Source organism: Eleginops maclovinus, chromosome 3 (genome assembly GCF_036324505.1).
Source record: "Eleginops maclovinus isolate JMC-PN-2008 ecotype Puerto Natales chromosome 3, JC_Emac_rtc_rv5, whole genome shotgun sequence".
Classification (NCBI taxonomy): Eukaryota; Metazoa; Chordata; class Actinopteri; order Perciformes; family Eleginopidae; genus Eleginops; species Eleginops maclovinus.
Window position 1 is genome coordinate 12,018,447 of NC_086351.1, and position 15,114 is coordinate 12,033,560.

Below are 15,114 nucleotides of genomic sequence, written 5' to 3' on the forward strand. Positions count from 1 at the left end.
TCCCCCTTCTCCATCACCTGCCTGCTTCTTCCTGCCATCTCCTCTTCCTCCCTCCTGCGTGCTCCCCTCTCCTTCCTTTGCTTTCTCCCTCCTGCAGAGTCAAACCAGGCCATCAGGCCTTTGAGGACCTGAAAGTCATTTAACTCCTGGTAGATAATAAGTCTTAGAATATAGCTCCTCTCAGATAATAAGCTTTATCACTTGATTGCTCTGCACGCTCCCTACTGTCTTTAGATTCATGTCCAGGGACCTACTCAGGCGAATCACACTATTTCCTTCCTGGCAAGGCAAATTAAGATCCTGTGTGTGTGTGTGTGTGTGTGTGTGTGTGTGTGTGTGTGTGTGTGTGTGTGTGTGTATCAATGATTGCTCATTACAGGGAATGAGAGATTGCTGAGGGGGCAAATAAAATCAACCCAGCCAAAGGTTATCTTCCGTTAGTGAATGTGTCCAGTGGAAATAGTTAAACAGTTAAGATGTAATGGTCCACAATTGTAAAATAAACGTCTTTATTTAACCACATGCTGACTTTAATTTTTGTCCGTTTTAAAAGTCCCTAAGAAACTTCTCTCGCTTCACCTGTCCTGTGCCTCATCCTGCTCTTCATGTTTTACCTCTTCTCCGCTCTCACACCTAACTTGTTTTGGTCTCACCGCTGAAATCCTATCCTAACTGAAACTGCTTTATCTAGCACCTATTGATGGGCAAGGAGATGGAATAAAAGAAACATACACAGGAAGATTTTAAAGGGATAAAATAGGGTAAAATAAATGCAAAATATATGTCTCCATGCCCAGCAAAAGGAAATGTAACAATTTGCCCATCCAGATGATGATCTACAGATGCACCAGAGCTTGTAAGGAGTTCAAAGTCCAGAGATGTTACTACTGTAAGCATGCCGCGGTATAGAAAGGCTTGTTTTGGAGTTTTTGCTGATTGCAGGCGCACAGAGAATTATAGTAAGATGTAATTGGGCCATAAATAAACACTTACTGTATATTATAAGTGTTTTTATGAGCAGAATTAGCCTATTTTTTTAATACTCCTGAGTTAAAGAAAGCACAGCTCTGCAATTTAATCAGCTCAATAGGGCTAAGCTGCTTGTCCCCAGTGACACCAAGTTACAGGGGCCATATCATGTGTCAGAGAGCAGATGTTTAACAATGTGATGTCATTGCTAATAATGATGACCTCAGATTTCTCTGTGATCAGCTGTGGGAAATGTTTTGCAGGTTGAGAAAGCAGAAATTTAATGAGCCCATCACTCATCGTCTCGCTCATTCTTCCCAATCCCTCGCCTCTCATTGTGTCTCCTCTCATTCATGTCACTCCTCCTCCACCTAACCTCTGTAATATTAGGCAGAGCCGTAATAAGTCCAGCTTCCTCTGGGATCTATGATGTCGTCTGTCAAAGCAGGCATCATTATGTGCTTTATGAACTAAGTCGTGCCACGCTGTGCTGGGATAGCGCATATCAATTTAGATAAGTCAAACTGAAATTTAATTGCTTTTTTTTGTCTGTTAAAGCAAACATACAGTATATGCACTGTAAGCCACTAGTCCTATGTTCTCCTTTGAGGAGGAAAATCAGGGACCAAAAGGGGGAAATCTAATACAAGGTACATTATCAGATACCGAGATGAACGCCATATTTCGATACAGCCAATCACATATTTTCAGCTTTCAATCAAAGGCAGAGCAAACGTCACACTGACCAACAGACAACAGCCTAATGCACTGTTAACAAGTCTCCCTATTAGCCTTCCTGCTAAATTGTCCCTTTTATCGCCCTTACAAACATTAATGCACATTTTGTTATGCACAAACGAGCCAGCAAGCAACAATTCAGTGGTGAAATGAGCACTACAAATATCAATTTGCAGGTTAGATAGATTAATTAACTGTGTTAGTGTACATCTATTTAATGGTTTTGCACAAGTATGTATCAACGCAAAACAATCTCTAAGGAATGTAATGCATGAGTTGTTTATCTCTCAAATTAAAATATTTAAATCTGTAGTTTTGCCCGGGAAATCCTTTAAAAACCCCACAGTTCACTACCCTGCTCACAACAAATGGCAGACAGACACAGTATAAGAGACCAGCGGGTAAACATAGTGGAGCATTTAGCAGCTAAAGAGCCAGATTATTTCCCTCAAGAGTTGGCTGAGAACAAAAACGGAGCTGAAAGTGAGGGAATCAAATGTATAAATAAGCAACTGCTCACCATATCAAGTTAAGAGATAAAAATATGCCGATGTTGTTTCTGCTGCATCCAAATAGCCAAATATCAATTATACAGTTTCATGTGCTGTCCATAACCTAAATAAAGCCTTAACCTTAAATACTATGACTGACATCTTCAGCAGTACAGCTGTGAGACCTCATAACAATTGCAGATAGTGACTGCATACAGTACATTCTTTAAAAAATCTCCCACAGCTACTACTATAATAAAAAAGGGATGTTGCACCATGCCTGGTGCGATCCCTCATGGGTACGGGTAAACAAACAGTATATTATACTTGTATTCTTCTTCATCCGCTGCCGAATAGTGAATGGTAAAATATCTGTCTCAGTGTAGCCACATCTTTAACTCCCACTCCAGACGTGCTTGATGTTGAGAGCGAGGCAGCGTAGGACAGGGCTGTGAATGTTCTCACCACATCCCAGGCTATTTGTAGAGATGGCAGCTGTCATCAGAAACATCAACGGGGCTGAAGACAAATGCATTTCACACCTCCGGTAGGTGGAGGTGTGGAATGAAGTGGACAGATGTTCAGCTAGTAGATTTACACAAAGGAGTCTCAGTAGTCTTTGTACTGCAAATGGCTTTCCTTCTCAATTAACAATTTATCGTTGTGTAATGAAATGTACAGCTGCGAAATGTCTGGTACAACAATTCAATATGCAACGTGCAAATATGCATGTATTACAAGAAGTGCTATTGATCTGTACAATAACATGATGGCAACTGGAAAACAATTCATTCCTTTCTTTGCTGCACATGCACACACTTGCAAACTGACAACATTTTACATTTTCCCAGACAGCTAACATCCTGTTCTCACATTTTTCCAGTAAGACTTGATGTCAGCAAACAACAATACTCACATTTACAGAGAAGCATTTGCAGAAGGCAATGGCAAAGATTCTGCAAAAAACCATAACAGCCAAATAATCCCTTCCCCCTGGAAATGAAATATTAAAAAGATGTCAAAGCTGTAAGCACTATTTCTCACCTTAAAAATAGCAGCCACATGTTACGTGTGTAGCAACAGGCCCTCTGTAGTGTAGCTGTAAAACTGGTTTCTAGTCAATCTGCTACCATTGATGACGAGATGACAGGCGCTGCTGAAAGAAAGACGGACATGTGTGAGAGCATATGTAAGAATACCATAATTGCATGCATGTGATCAAATGTGTGTTTGCTGTGTGCATGCATCCAGGAGTGTTCATCAGGGTTTGGCTAAAGGCGATACAGCTCACCTACAGCTGATGAGTCACTGTTTCAGGCCAGCCGGAGGGTCAGGACATAGTTCCTTCTTTTTTCTTTTGAGTAAAAGAAAAAGCAGGAACACATCATCTGTCCTGCAAATGATTTTGGTATTCATTAGGCACGATGCGTTGTTTTGGTGTCAGCCGCATAGATAAGACTGAGATAAAACAGAAACACATGGACACACAAAAACAGAGTTATACGGTGTAGCTCCTAATTTGATACTTCTGTGGTGCACTGCAGGCAGCAGACTTGAAGCGTCAGCAGCAGCGCTACCTGCATTCACAGTGACAGGACACGTTGATATGTTTTATTTATTGTTTAGTGGCCTGTTGTGAAGTTTCCTTCATTTAGTTTCAGAAGTCTAGAAACAAAACAAAAAAACCTACAGTCTCTGATGTTCCAAATAAAACCACAGTATGCCCATAGCAGGTCGATTGAGGGGAGACAATACAGACGAATAGGGCAAAATTATTTACTGCTAAACTTTCCTGTTGATTACTAACAATAGACAATTTTCTTTTGTAAAGGGAGTACATTTAGGAGAAATCTACAGACCATGTATGAACAAACCAGAGCAACAACAACATTCAACTCTCACTGGTTGACCTGGTTTAGTGATCAGTAATGTAACCTCGTTCACTCTGAGACTTTGCAACAAGGAATAGACAGCAAATAGTTATATTTGGTAGAAAACACTCAAGTCTCGAGAACAGCCTTAAAGAATCTGAGCAGGAATGAGGATTCTGCTGGGAGAACTAATCCCCCTTAACAAAGTTATACATGAAAGGAATGAATCTTAACGGAGTCAACAATACCAGAAGCTTAGCACATAAGGAGAAGGCCGAGAGGGAGCTGCAGTAGCAAACTGTGTTGGCTGGCAGCAGAGGGATAGCAAGGACTGAGAGGCTGCCATGTACACCTGTATGAGTCTGATTGGATGTTAAGAGTCCGCTGCTAGCAGGAGCTGATGAATGAGCCACTGGTGTAAAAGCAGGAAGAAAGCAGCTGAGACAATCAACTCATGCAGCAAGTCGGATAAAAACATAATGTTAGCACTAACAGGTTTTAGCTTGAACCATAAAGGGTAGTGCATTACCCCCCCCCCCCCCACACACACACACACACAAATGCAGAAAATAACTGAAATCATTCATTGTGTCCTTCAAAAATGTATAGGCATCTTTATTTGACTTGGACACTGGATGAGAACACGGCTTGCCTCTGAGCTCTGTAGCTAAGCAAATACTAAGAGAGAGAGGGAGGGTGGGAGGGAGGGAGAAACAGAGGTGGGGGGGTGAGAAAGAAAGGGAGAAGGTGGGAGGAGAAAAAGAACGAGACAGAAAATGAGAGAGAGAGCACTAAGGGAGTTGAGAAGAGAGAGAGAGAAAGAGAGAGAGAGAGAGAGAGAGAGAGAGAGAGGAGGAGGAGGAGGATAGGATGGAGGGATAGAGGTAGCTCAGGGAGGAGAGGAGGGAGACTTGACCCAGATTGGGAGCCTAACAGCAGCAGCAGCAGCTGAGTGAGCCGGTGAATGTTTAATAGCGCCAACCACTTGCATGCTGACACACACATACGTGCACACACACACACACACATCCATCCACCCCCCCACACACAGAGAAACACACAGACACTGTTGACTGAGACTCTTGTTGCTCGAGTTCAGCTCAGGCCTGTTGAATTACTGTGGCGGAGATGTGATTACCTATGTAACTGGAATAAAAAAACACTGCCTGAGCGACCATGCACTGGATTTACTGGTGGTGCAGAGTGTGTGTGGTCATGGGAGGGGTCCACACTCTGTTCTGCATCAGCAATAATAGTGATGGTCAATGTGGGAGTCATCCATCCAATACTGCAGCATTACAGGATATGTTTACTCTGCCATTGCAAATGAAGGGGATAACACAACCTTGCTCTGCACACACACAAGTGTACTCTTATTTATTTGAAAGGCAAAAGTTTACTCCTTTAATATTTGTCAGTTTCCTTAAATCACCTATCCTTCAGCAGCTGTGTAATGCTGCATCACTACTACATTATTGTAGCACCAGCCTGTTCTGTTTCAGGCGACTCTGTTAAAACTCTGCTTATGCTGACAGCTTTCTTTAATGTCACATTATCACAATAGTTTCTGCTAAAGAAAACCTCTTCACATATGATCCTCTGGGTGGTCAACTGTGTCATTTTAAAACAATGTCGATTAGGTAATTAGTTGCTTGAATAGCTGTAAAATCAAGCTACTTCATTACTGTTTCTTCACTTTTTCAGATTATTCCAACACTTCATGAATGCAACAAACCCTGCGAATCAATCTATATCAATCTATCAATGCTCCAAAATGTAATGGATACTTCCTTTAGTCATGCTACACCGTTCTACCAAGTTTCACAAACTCCTGGCCAGTAGTTTTTCTGTCATCATGCTGAAACACAAACAAACAGGAACACAAACCAATCCAAAATCAAAACTTCTTTTGACTTTTCTCTAATCTAGATTATTTGCATGGTTAAAATTAATTAGTTGAAGTTTCTGTTTTAACATAGAAGTAGCTCAGTAAGTACATACCATCCATACCGAAACAGTACACACACGTTAGCCTCAGTATTATACCCAAGATAAAAGACTGCTATCCCTAAACATTGCCATACTGCACAACTCATTTGATTTAGATGTACTACAGAATACTTAATGTAACTTCATTTGATCAGCATCAGCAGAGCAGTTAGAGTTCAGGGTTGAGCCAGGATTAATTCCACCCTGGAGGCTTCCTTGGGCTAAACCAGGCCACTTTGATCTCTCTACTGGTCTATAAAAAAGTCAAAAATCAAAGTTCATGGATGTTTTTATGGCAAAAATGTAGATAAAGATGGGACTTTAAATTGTAGTTCTGTCCCTGGACCTTTCTGAATCGTCTTATTATCAGCATTAGTTATTTCACTAAAAAACCTAGCATTGGTTCCAAGGTCATACAAATGTTGAGGCCCTTTAATGAGAGAGGTGAGAGCAACAGTGGGTGCACAAAATAAAAACAGGACCAAAGGATTAGTAGGATACTGTGAGGTTAGTCCCAAACACACATTCATCATATACACACGATTGCACTAACACATGCACATATGGGAACAGTACGCTGCATTTGAATGCAGCACTGCTGATTTTCACCTCTATGCACAACTAAGCAAAAATGAGAGTGAAGTGGAGGCTGCGCTGCACGCTCTCTCCTTTCGCTCTCTCTCTCTCCCCCTCTCTCTCTCTCTCTTTCTGCCTTTTTCTTTCTTTTCATGTCACCCTGATTCTTTTCTCTTTGGCTCCCCCTCTCCCTCTGTGTTTTCCTTGTTTCAAAAGTCAGCATTCTTGTTCATGTTTTCAGCTCCAGTGAGTCACCCATGTGTGTGTGTGTGTGTGTGTGTGTGTGTGTGTGTGTGTGTGTGTGTGAGGCTGCTATTTCAGCACTTTCTAGTGCTATCGATTCAAACCAGCCTGCAGGGGAAAAAACAGGCCCCTTACAGACACACACACACACACACACACACACACACACACACACACACACACACACACACACACACACACACACACACACACACACACACACACACACACACACACACACACACACACACACACACACACACACACACACACACACATATACTACAGGCACACAATTGAAACATTAAAAACACAGATCACTCAAACACACTCAGGCACGCAAAATCTTTTTACAGATCGACATATGTACTTCAGTTGATGATCCAGTTTAATTTTCATGTAGGATAGACATGCTTATTCAGTATGTATGTTCTGCATGCAAGCCTACACTGTTTGAGTGTGCTGATGATTGTGTTTATGCATGTTTATATGTTTGTGTGACCTTCACTTACTGTACTACACACCCAGCAGGGAATACAAGTGGGAGAGGAGTGTGATGACTCAATGCTATACTAAAGCCTCTACTGTGTGTGTGTGTGTGTGTGTGTGTGTGTGTGTGTGTGTGTGTGTGTGTGTGTGTGTGTGTGTGTGTGTGTGTGTGTGTGTGTGTGTGTGTGTGTGTTGTACTGTGTCAGAGATATTGCAATAAAGGTTGGTTTGCAAGGTTAAACTATTTTTGTTTATCTGTTTACATATATGTGAGCAGAAGCATGTGTCTTTAAGTTGATTTAATGACTGAGATGTGTATGAATGTTGTGTATGTGTGTGCATATATGCATGTGCATGTGTGTGTGAATGTATGTGTATGTTTATTTACTTGTGTGTGTGTGTGTGTGTGTGTGTGTCAGATGGAGTGTGTGTTTGAGTGTGTGTCATTATGTCCTTTTTTTTTAGGTCGGTCTAGCAAACGAATGGTGTGAGAACAACTAAGGTATGTGTGTGTTTGTTAGTGTGAAAGAGAAAATTAAATACAAACAGATGTGTATTTCCAGTGAAGCAGGAATGTGTGTTTGGATTCCTATTCAAGGTCACTGGCACAAACAAACACACACACACACACACACACTCAGTAGACACACTAGCAGTTACTTGTTTGTATTTGGACACATTTGTTGCATATATGCATGCAACTTTACACACAAACACACACGTACACACACTGACAAACTCACCCTCCAGTGCTTGAGTGAAGGATACGCAGCAGGTGTGGGTCAAACCAACAGAGCCACATCACACCTCTCAGCGTGGCGTACTCCTCCGCCGCTGACCTCAGCTGAAAATAGAACCAGGAAGTTGTTATTTCAAGAGCTCATTTCCACCCGCACCAGGGGTAGACCACAATTAGCACAACATCTCTGTCTCTCTAACTGCCTCCTACCGGCTCCACTGGCTGCCTCACTGCAACTGTGAAGAAATTAAATTATTTCTCTCCCTGGTATTTACCGAAAAGGGAATTTGCTTGTTAGCAAATGCAAATTGAACCACATGTACGGATTCTACATGTCATCATCATAAACCATCACTGCATTTATACTATCTCGCTGTATCTAATACTTTTTGGATTATAATAATAAACGAAGGTGTTTTACAATCCAGGGAAAACGACATCCTTTAACAGCACACTGATATGAGGCTATGGTTAGTGTCCTGTGTTCCACTTTCTGTCATGTGGGTTAAGTATCCTTCAAACTAAACAACAATGGCATTTCTTTTTATACATAACTTTTCAACTTCACACAGTATTTGGACATGTTTGTAAAGATGAGGAGTACATTGAGGTGCGAGAAGAACGCAGAACTTGTACTTGAGTAAAAGTAGAAGTACCAGAGTGTAGGAATACTCTGTTACAAGTAAAAGTACTGCAATCAAAAGGTTACTCAAGTAAAAGTACAAAAGTATCAGCATCAAAACGTATTTAAAGTACCAAAAGTATTGATTATGCAGATAGGCCCATTTCAGAATACAATATATGATATGTTTTGATTATCATTATTGAAGCATTAAAGTGGTATCAAAGCTGGTAAAGGTGCTGCTAGTTTTAATGACTTTGTATACTGCAGGATAGCTACTGAGTGTTACTCCAGGTCTGATTTAAGTGTTGATAATATTTCACGTCATTAATCCAAATCTGTAGAGTAAAAGTACACATTTTCCTCTGAATTGTAGAGGAGTAGAAGTACAAAGTAGCAAAAAATGGAAAAAGTACTAATATCTCAAAATTCGACTTAAGTACAGTACTTGAGTAAATGTACATATGTAGTTATATCCCACCTCTGGGAATTAAAGCAGGATTTGTTCTCCAAAACTCTCATTCTCACTCTTAATACAACTACTTCTGTCTTTATGCGAATGAGTGCAACACCATGAATGTCTTCAGGGAGCATCATTATTCCCATTTGTGCGATTTGTTTTAATCCCATCATTGAGTGTAGCATCTGGAAGAGCTCGAAACACTTTTACTTTCAGATGTGATCAAACAACTTGTCACACCAATGTGTTTATTTCATGCATATCTCAACCTTTAGGCTACTAAAGCACTCTGAGGTTGAGGTTAGCAAAGGATTCTGGTTTTGGGTAAATATTAAAAAAATCAACATGTCCTAAAACTATTTCAATATTTTACCAAGACCACAATCTTTCTCTGAGCTCAAACAAGTGCTTTGAGCTTCTTGAACCTAACAATGAAAAATAACTTGTGAATGACTTATTTCAAAGAGCATACATTGTGAGGAAAATTAAATATGTCTTTAGATGTGTTCATGTTTCTTTTCATATGATCTAGGTTTTATTTGATAATTCCTCTCCGTTGTGTCCGTCCTGTCTAACTCATCTTTTCTCTGTATTCTCCTCCTCGTCTGAATGTCTTTATACAGTTTCCTGGATTTACTTCTCTGTCTCTGTCTCTCGTTCCCTCGACTTGTGTCTTGTACAGCATTCATTCCTTGCCTTTCTCTCCCTGCCTGTTTTCTAAACACTTGGCAGGGGTTCTGAATTTGCTGCAGTCTACGTTTGTTAGTGTGAATGAGTGTGCTTTTGTTCTTGTGCATTCAGGCATATGAATAGGGGATGGATGTGGTTAAACAAACAGTGAGTTATGGTCTTAGTTCAGATAAAACACAAATTATGAAACGACATTTTTATTTTGCAAAATGATGCATTGTGTAACTCCAGTGTCACTTTGAGTGCTGAGTTTCACACTGTTTTATGGTTTGAGTCTGCAGAAGTATTTCCTACAGTCTAAGTTGACATCATTCATGTTTTATGTACACTAAAACTACAATTGTTTTCAAACTGGGTGTATTTTGAATGTTTACAAAGGGTGACGTACTGTACAGAGATTTGAATACACATAATAGCACAAATTTAAAATCATGTTGATTCTGCTTTAGTCTATGAATTAAAAATGAGAACAGTCTGAGCCAGGAACCTTTACCGTATCAACTCAAAACAATTTAAACATTGGAAGTGATCTACTTAAAGGCAACAGTATGAACGGAAATGAATGGGTAAGAAAAACTGAAGCTAAACAATCTGATGAGTATCTACAACATTAAATCAGTTTTATATTCTCCAAAGAATGTGTTTGAGTTCCTCCTCAGCCATTAGTCATTTGCCTGTTCATGAACACTTGTAGTCTCATCTGCTCACATAATGTATTACTGGAATCAATTTAGCGGTAGTGTGGTAGTGTCACTAAAAGTCACCGCAGGAAATCATGTATTGAAAGATTGGATCAAAAATGATGCGCTGTCTGCTAATCTGCCTCTGAGTGTGTGTTAGAACAGTCAAATGTGTATTTATAATGTATAGCTGTGATAAAGCCGGTGTGTAGCTGTTGTAGTCGGGGATAACAGGGTGGATGGCTGCCTGCTAATCTTTCTGCTTTAGTTAGTCTCATCCTCTCACTGTCTCATTACAGAAAAACCACATACAGGGAAACTCAGAGACACATAAACACTCTTGCATTGCACAGCATGAATTCTCAGCTCTCACACACACACACACACACACACACACACACACACACACACACACACACACACACACACACACACACACACACACACACACACACACACACACACACACACACACACACACACACACACACACACACACACACACACACACACACACACACACACACACTTCTATTCTCCATTAATCTTTACAGAGAACATTTAGACTGCAGAGGGAAATAGTGTAACAGTCAGCCAGAGTTCCTCTTTTGAACAACTTCCAATATGCACTGCAAACTGATGCAACACCATTTTGGAGACAGTGACATCACTGAACAAGTGCCTAATTGTTTCCTCTTTTTTGCTAATCGTAAAACAATTAAAATCCATTTCTCATTTCCTTGCTTACGGAAAGCTGAAGGAAAAATAAAAAACGCACATTCTGTTTTTGTTATTGGATTGAGTCACTTGCCAAACTGATTATTCCCCTGCAAGTGTGCTGTACAAAGCTCCTGATAAATCGCTGACGAGCCGTGACGAATGTTCTCATTTTTATTCAAGTTATGCTGACGTGCAGATTATTTTGTAGTGTATAATGCATCTATTGGTTATCACAGGCTGATGTATAGGTATACAGTAATACAATTACAGTTGAATTCAGGCTGCAGGTCTGTGTGTCTATCTCACTTTTACTTTCTCTGCCAGCGATTAGCTTTCTTTGGTATGCCACTTCGCTTAGAGTTGACTTTTTAAGCCCATAAGATCTGTTTCTCTTCCCTAGCTGTAACCGTTTGTTTCAATATACTCACTTTAACCATAGACTGGCACTTAATGGCCGTTGCCTCCGCTATCCTTCAGAAATAGTTGTGTCTGTTTTATTTATTCTCTTCAAAACTTTTTACCATGAATGTTAAATCTTCTGGGAGTAATAAACTGGCCCGATGACTCCCAAAACAATTCACTAATTCATAAATCTATTTCAACTTGGGGTTGACTAAGTTGCCTTTGTGGAGCTTTAAATGATGCCACATGACGATGTAAATGTCGGTGTTTAAATGAACTTTTATTTTCTGAGTATTTTAAGGCTTCTTCTTTCAAGTTGAGTGTTAAAGATCCCGTTTAACTTTGGACACAGGAGACACAATCTGCTAATGAAGTGCTAGAAACAAGATAAAAATATAAAAGCTTAACTTTTGCACAAGAGGAGTAAGAGGAGAAGATCAATACAACATTAAATATGAAGCTACAACCAGCAGCTGATTAGTGTAGCTTAGCATTACAAACAGAAGCCCAGTGAAATAGCTAGAAACATATCACTTTTAATGATCTTGCGGCTTTGAACATGGTGTTAGCTGTTCTTCCGAGCTTTACGCTATGCTAACAGATAGATCTGAGAGTGCTAATGACCTTCTCCTCTAACAATAGCTATGAAGCAAATAAGCGTATTAACCAAAATGTTAAAATATGACTATGATGAAGGCAGCCTACCAGGCAGTCTCTCTGGCTGCAACTCCCTAACAACTAAAATATTCAACTTTTAGCCTAGAGGCAGGAGGTACTGTAACATTTTTAGTTCATGGCACGGCACCTGTCAGTCATCCTGAGTGATTGGCTCCGACACTGAAAAGACTGAAATCTTGTGTCAGCCACAAAAACTAAAATCTGCTCTTGAGCTGGGATGTTGCTGCCCTTGGAAGAGATGTTGTCTCGGAGTAGCTCTCACTTAGAGTACTTTAATGGCTTATGTCTGATAGCTGCTATCACATGGTACGTTTTAAAAGGTAATGCATGTGGGTTATTCAACCAACTATTACCACTATTTTCATTATATAATGTATCATGCATATTGATGTTTTGCCACTCTCCATTCTTACAGGAAACAAACTTTCCCATCACTGATGCCTCGAAATGTGGCCTCGAGATAACACATGCAGACACATGTAGCTCGCTTATAGCCTGCAGGCTGCCTGCTCTGGTTGTCACTGTGTGTTTGGTGTTTGTTTGGATACTTAGACTACTCAGAGATTTCAGTTTTAAGATGATAGGTAGAAGTTCATCTCCTGCATTCATCTTCGTTCTTGTCTGTCTGTTTGCCACCCGGTGGCTCCCCATTTTTCTCACTTTTCCTCATCTTTCTGCATTCATTTAAATTACATCTCTCTACCGACACAAATGTACAGATCTCTCTTCCTCTTTCCCTCCACCTCTCCCTGCTGTAGGACAGATAATTAATCTCAGATGGAACTCTGAGCCCTTCTCCATGTTTACATCCCCTGTGTGTGCCTTCTAGATGTGTGTGTGTGTGTGTGTGTGTGTGTGTGTGTGTGTGTGTGTGTGTGTGTGTGTGTGTGTGTGTGTGTGTGTGTGTGTGTGTGTGTGTGTGTGTGTGTGTGTGTGTGAATGCGAGTGTGGTTCAACTGAAAGTATCTCCATATATTTGTATGCATGTTTGTGTGTGTACAATTTTGTGTGAGTGTGTGTTACTTGCTAATTTGATTAACGGGTGTAAACAGTTAAGCTAACGGTAATGACTACCAAGCAGTCTGCTGCTGTTGCCAGTGGGCTTCATACTGATTACTATCATCATGAAGATAAACCCATGGAGCAGGGAGTGTGTGTGTGTGTGTGTGTGTGTGTGTGTGTGTGTGTGTGTGTGTGTGTGTGTGTGTGTGTGTGTGTGTGTGTGTGTGTGTGTGTGTGTGTGTGTGTGCACGCACAGTTAGCCAGTAATAGATGTGTGTTTGTGTTCAGTCTAAATATGTGTGTGATTGTGTGCACACTGTTTATCTTTATTTGTGTGTGCTAAAAAAAAGGTTCTTTTTTGCTGTTGTAATGTAAGCAATGCAACAAGAGAAAGGTTCATTGATGCATCCTCTCTACATTTTTATATTCTATTGGAAAAGTGGTCAGAGCATTACAAAGTCAAAGTCAAAGTTCTGGCAGTCCCACAGTGCAAATATAAACAAAAACATAGAACATAAAAAGATAAGAGCCTAGAAAGAAAAAGGGGGGAGTAAAACGGGGTATCCAAAGAAAACTAAGTAATATATACATATACCATAGGCTTTGCAACTGTCCTTAATGAGGAAAATAAATTCAATTCAATTAAATGCAGTAATATGTAACTGAATTCTAACTGTTACAGAAGGGTCTGCATCAATAACCTATAAACAGTTTAATCTGTAGTGGAGTGGTATTCTGATATGTTCCACAATATGCTCTTCTGTTCCCCTCACGGCTCTCTGCTCAGCGTTTAGTTTCACACTACTCACATACACTAACACACACTACACCCTACATGCACAAACACAGGCATGAAAGCTCACAAGCAGAGACGCTAATAAACAGAGAACACACACACAAACATGCCAGCGCTCACACAGTGGCAGAATGCAACTGGGAGGCTGCTCCCTTGCCTTGCCTGGAGAGGGAGAAGCTTATTATGGAGCCTTATTGAAGGCTTCAAAGAGTTTAAATTAGGGTGGAGAGGAGGGATTAGGAGACGAGCTGGAGAAAGAGGAGGGGAGAGGCAGTGGAAGAGTGGGTAAGTGAGAAGAAAGGAGTGGATAGTGAGAGGGAGGAAGTGGCAGAAGAAAAGAGGCACAAATAGAAAGAGAAGATAAGATGTAAAGAAGAGGATGTGGGGAAGCTGAAGAGGGGAGGAAAAGAGAGGGCACGGGGAGGAGAGAGACAAATGGGAGGAGGTGAGTCAAAGAGTTTGCTGGCTCATGCTGATCTTACACTAGAAGATGTTTGATGTGATTTTAGAGTTTATTTCCAAGAGGGAGTCACAACACTCGCTACGAGTAAACTCAGTCACAGCAGTCTCAACAGTCTGTTCTCACAAATCAAACACATGACACTGTAGGAAATGTGTTGCTCTAGGTGCAATGGATGAAACAGGCTGTGTTCGTGTCATGTACAAAAGCAACACGTGTAACCTTGACAGAACAAACAAAGGATGTACAACGCAGTAGCTTTAGAAAAGAAGAAAACATTTCTGTCGCAATGTGACATGAGTGAGTAAACTGACACTATTATCATCTATTGATATCACTTCAGAACGATTTTCAGATGGTTTGATTTTTCAGATCCTATTATCAGGGGAATAATTAAACCTGTACATGACTGGGTTTTATCAATGGACTGTCACGATAAAATTGATCAAATATAAATCTAAATGAACAAAAGAATATAATAACACTTTATCATTAATAC

The 15,114-nt window shown here is 40.4% G+C and overlaps 1 long non-coding RNA gene across 1 annotated transcript in view; it reads right to left on the minus strand.

The window, feature by feature from the left end:
* Window positions 1-2,394: 2,394 nt before the first annotated feature.
* Window positions 2,395-15,114, minus strand: part of LOC134862160 (uncharacterized) — an 80,155-nt gene continuing 67,435 nt past the window's right edge. The window contains exons 4-7 of the long non-coding RNA XR_010165472.1: window positions 8,110-8,210; window positions 3,490-3,591; window positions 3,243-3,351; window positions 2,395-2,740 (exon numbers count right to left, since the gene is read on the minus strand). This is a non-coding gene — a long non-coding RNA (uncharacterized LOC134862160). The remainder of the gene's footprint in view (window positions 2,741-3,242; window positions 3,352-3,489; window positions 3,592-8,109; window positions 8,211-15,114) is intronic.